At 40.0% G+C, this 4,863-nt stretch overlaps 1 long non-coding RNA gene across 1 annotated transcript; it reads left to right on the plus strand.

The window, feature by feature from the left end:
• The first annotated feature begins 1,591 nt into the window (after window positions 1-1,591).
• Window positions 1,592-3,244, plus strand: LOC106813003. The gene is made up of 5 exons (XR_001394411.1): window positions 1,592-1,681; window positions 2,092-2,220; window positions 2,437-2,508; window positions 2,787-3,020; window positions 3,127-3,244. It is a non-coding gene; the product is annotated as an uncharacterized LOC106813003 (long non-coding RNA).
• Window positions 3,245-4,863: the final 1,619 nt, after the last annotated feature.

The raw sequence follows: 4,863 nt of genomic DNA on the forward strand, positions 1-4,863 counted from the left end.
CTCTGCTTTGCTAATCTGAGGGTGCGGGTTTATCCCATTACTGGGGTCTGAGTCGGCTCGGACTACAACTACAAGTACAACTACAATATAGTCTGCAAATGCAGACGTTATAACTCTGCTTTGCTAATCTGAGGGTGCGGGTTTATCCCATTACTGGGGTCTGCGTCGGCTCGGACTACAACTACAAGTACAAGTACAAGTTACAACCACAACTTCACAAGCACAACAATTAATAATTGTATTTGTAATATAAAAATGATAATTGCATTATGATTACGATAATAAACAGGAATCTATGAATTTCACGAGACAAATATTCAGTGTTTAACCAGAGTATGTCCACTATCAGGGGCGGATCCAGGGCTGAAGCTAGAGCTCATAGGGTCTATGTCCCCCAGGGTACTGCCGGAACGTACCCTGGGTACGGTCCGGTATTTCAAAATTTCAAGGGTCCCTGGGCACAAAAATGAGCACCATTTGAGGTGTCCGTCTAATTACCGAAAGCACCGAAATGCACCAAAAGTCACCAAAAGGCACCGAAAGGCATACCAAAAGGCACCGAAAGGCACACCAAAAGGCACCGTAAGGCACCGAAAGGCGCTATGAGAACATCAAATTCCACCGGAAGGCACCGAAAGAAGCAGTACGTCCGGAGCTGAAATGTCCAAAAAAATTCCACCGAAATTCTTTAAAAATCAAGGACTCGGCCCGAAATGAGGTACACAAATACTTAATTCGGAGCATGTTTACATGCCACAGCGCCATCTCTAGGATGTTTTATAAGTAAATGTTTTATGGTTATTTTTACTGATTTCTCCGTATCTTTCCTTGGATTTTTCATCGTCGTTCAATGCGTTTTGGTGGATTTTTTTTGCGTTTCGGTGCCTTTTGGTAATTTACCATAATATATGCTGTCTAAACACTAAAAGGCGCAAAAGGCAGGGTAAAAAATTCCGAAAGGCCTCTTAACACACCAAAAATTGAAATCCCGACGAATTGACACAATTTTCTCAGATCCCAGACAATTTTAGAGGGTCTTTCCCACGTCCCGATGGACTTCTGTTCCCGAATCACGGAAAATTTATCTGACATTTCCCAGTTCCCAAGTAAAATGGCCAATACCGCGTCCCGAAAATACCCGTTCCCCCCCTCTGTCATGGAAACAGCTATGTATGATCTTTCTCTTCATCGTTGGTAAATTGCAAATTTGCAGTGTTTTCCACTGCAATGCTTATGCAGTGTTGATATATCATATGTATAGTTTTGTACTCTTCACTTATAAAAATTAATAACTGACATAATTTCAACTGAAATTCAACTAGTTTTAATGTAAAATTTTACAATGCTCAGCGCTTCAGACAGCATGCGAATTTGAGTAAAATACCCATTGAAAACACTCATTTATGCATACATGTACAAAACATAGAGTACAGATACGATAGCATTTGTCCCAGTACGCATGAATGTATACAAAGCCTGTACCCATAGCTTGGATTTGATCTGTTGTTGATCAATGACATAAAATCTCCAGCACTTGGTGTGAAATCTTACCCCGCCCTGCTCTTTTCATCTGTTATTTAATACAGCTGCAACTGATACTCTGTATCGTATTGCCAAGGCTTCAAAGAAGACACAGGGACTGCCTCCTAAAAGGACTAAAGTGCTTTTCACAAGAGAGGAGGTTAGTGTGTTTAAAGATTCTTCACTAGCATATTTGAAGGGGGCAAGCTGCCCCCCCCCCCCCTGCAAGCCACCTGGCTTAAAAAAGGAAAACATATATTAATTTCTGTTGTTTTTGTTTTGGTGTACATTAAAAAATGTAATAGGTTTGTCCCCGTGCTGAGACTCAGACCCAGGTACACCACTACCTGGAGGCATGGGTATCAAAGGCAAAATAAATTTTACAATCAATATTAAAATGTGCCATATTCATGCCACTTTTGCTACATCAGAATCCATAGACCATAGAATAAATTTGGTCTGGCCTTGCATTAGAAATTATATCATAGAGGTGCATATCATATTCTCACTATAATGCAGGACTAATAGAACAGTTTAAGAATTAATAATATTGTGGTGATATTATTTCAGATTGAGGCTGTACTCAAAGATATTCACGGCCAGGGCACGACTGGAGGTCACATGGGAGAGAAAGGAACTCAGGCTAACATCGCTGATCGTTTCTACTGGCAAAGCATTACAGAAGATGTTTAACACTGGGTAAATTTCTTGAGGCATTATTACTTATCCATTATTAGGTACATCAATTCTGCTTAGTGTACAACATAAATTCTTATCAAACGTTAACAAATCATTCCATATGTTGGTGTAGTATTTTATGTTTGTTGCAGATATCCACATATTATTATTAAAAGTTAACCAATAGCCTTTATTCCATATGTTGGATGTTAGCATAGTATTTTCTGTCTGCTGTAGATATCCACATGCCCCCAATGCCAGAAGGTGCACAAGATAAAGACAATAGTGCCTGAGCTGACACCTATTTATGTAAGTAATGCTGCAATTAAAAGGGAACGGTTGTCAAAACAAGCAATACATGAGATAACTATATGCTACTTATCTCAATTTATGATTCACTACTTGGGAAGAATTCATAACTAGTAAAATAATTCTTTTAGAATTAATTCATTTGGTACGAGGATAAAAATTTAATAATGATGCTCCTCATAATAGCCATTTGTAGTATACAAAATATTGAAACGAAATTCAGGAAAGGACCATTTAAAGGGTGTCATAAAATTAAATTTCTTTGCTATACTTGACAGGCCAGACAGCCATGGGAACTTGTTGGCATTGACTTAGTTGGACCTTTCACTGAGACCAACCTTGGCCACAAGTATGTAGTGACAGCAACTTGCCTGTTCTCGAAGTGGGTGGAGGCTGAACCAGTCTGTGACTAGTCGGCTGACAGTGTATTACAGGCCTTGAAAAAGTGGATCCACCGCTGGGGGGCCCCACTGAAGATCATCACAGATCAAGGCAAAGAATTTAACAACAAGGTACAACTAAACTTGAATAATGTACCCAATGAAAATTAACAGTAATGATCTAACCAAATATGATTGTTTAACTGGGTTAGTTTATGATATTGATTCTTTTGCACAGAAACTGAACGAACAGATCTGTGAGAAGTTTGGTATTCGCCACCTGGTGACAGCAGCTTACTACCCACAAACCAACGGCCAAGACGAGCGTACAAATGGGTCTTTGAAACGCCATCTTTCAAAGGCAAATACTGCATCCAGCAAACATTGGAATATCAACATCTCAATTATCAATAGAAATAGCAAATACAAATCCTTGAGAGCTTAACAGTGATGTAATACATCATTAACAAAAAGTGGATTCTGTTCTTGGGAGAGCCTGTTTAATTTCTGAAAACTGAGAATGAATAGACTGCATGAGGTCATTGTGTTGTAGGTGGTCAATGAGCAGCAGAACGACTGGCACCTCTACCTTGAACAGGCTTGTTGGGGTCTACGGTCATCCTTCAACGAGTCAACCAAACACACCCCTTATGAGGTCATGCATGTCCGTAAGCCTCGCTTTCCCTCAGAGGTACCAGAGGACAAGGAGCAGGAACCTGCAACGGACGAGTGGAAATGTGAAATGTCTGTAGTGTGATGAGTGAACAAAATTGTGCTATAATTATGAACTTTGGGGATTTTTGATGTTGTCAAAAATTCGTATATTTCTATAAATAATCTATCCATGTACAGGATTATACGATAAGGATACGGGTAGTGATCACTGCTATTAGGCTTATTTTAAAGGTCAGAAATAAGGAAATAGAATGGAGAGTAAACATATATATATATCATTATATACTTGCAAAGTTAGGCTGGTGAAGCGTAAGCAGCGATGCAAATAAAGATTACTAGCCTTTCTGTGGTATATACTAGCTACTTCTACTTCTACTCTATATTGGCCACCATCAACATACTGATAATTCTGCCAACAGGAGGCGCTAGTTGAGACTAAAATAAAATTTTCCTTTCCTTTGATTTTCTAAAAGCTAATTTGCTAAAGTAGGCACAGTCCGTGTTGGGTTTGCCTGTATTAGGGACACTGTTTTAACACGCATTTTGACTATCATTTATGATCTTGGATTCGATGATTTTTAGCTCACCTTGACGTCGTCAAGCTGAGCTATTGCCATGGGTCGTCGTCCGTCGTACGTTCGTCCATCCGTCCGTCCGTCAACATTTAACTTCGGTCAATGATAACTCAGGAACCGTTTGGCCCACATGTTTGAAATTGGGTATAGTTACTGCTATGCTCCCATATTAAACGTCCTATTTTGAAGCACGCCAGTCGACGTACTTTCGAGCCACGGCTATTTTTTGGCAAAAATGGGAATTGCCATTAGTCAGTTCAGGTTCAACGGATTTTGCTCATTTTTGGTATGTGAATGAATAAGGGCTAGAGGTTTTGATATTTGAAAAAAAATTAAGCAAATTAGGTAGGGTTTGGCAATTATATAGCATATTATATAAACACAAACAGTCTGTGGTGTCACACTCGTCTGGTTCGTTTTACAAGATTTCATTGACAATATCTTCCGATGGTTGCTCAATGAGTTAAAGAGCTGGACGTCTTGGTTCTGCACGTTGTAATTAGCGGTTGTGTCCTATGTGTGTAGCAGTCATCTGACGTAGTCAGTTATGACAGTTGTATGGATTCGCGAGTGATCGGTGACGTTTAGCTGGGGGGTGGGCTAGAATGGTACTGGAGTGGCGAGATTTGTTTGCCGTGGTCGTAACTAGAAGTCGTGCGATGGGGTGTAGCGTAAGAAAGGCGGATGGGTCGAGGGAGCGGGGAGGATTGGAAAGCAGAGAGGAA

Source organism: Priapulus caudatus, unplaced genomic scaffold (genome assembly GCF_000485595.1).
Source record: "Priapulus caudatus unplaced genomic scaffold, Priapulus_caudatus-5.0.1 Scaffold713, whole genome shotgun sequence".
In the NCBI taxonomy this organism is placed as follows: Eukaryota; Metazoa; Priapulida; class Priapulimorpha; order Priapulimorphida; family Priapulidae; genus Priapulus; species Priapulus caudatus.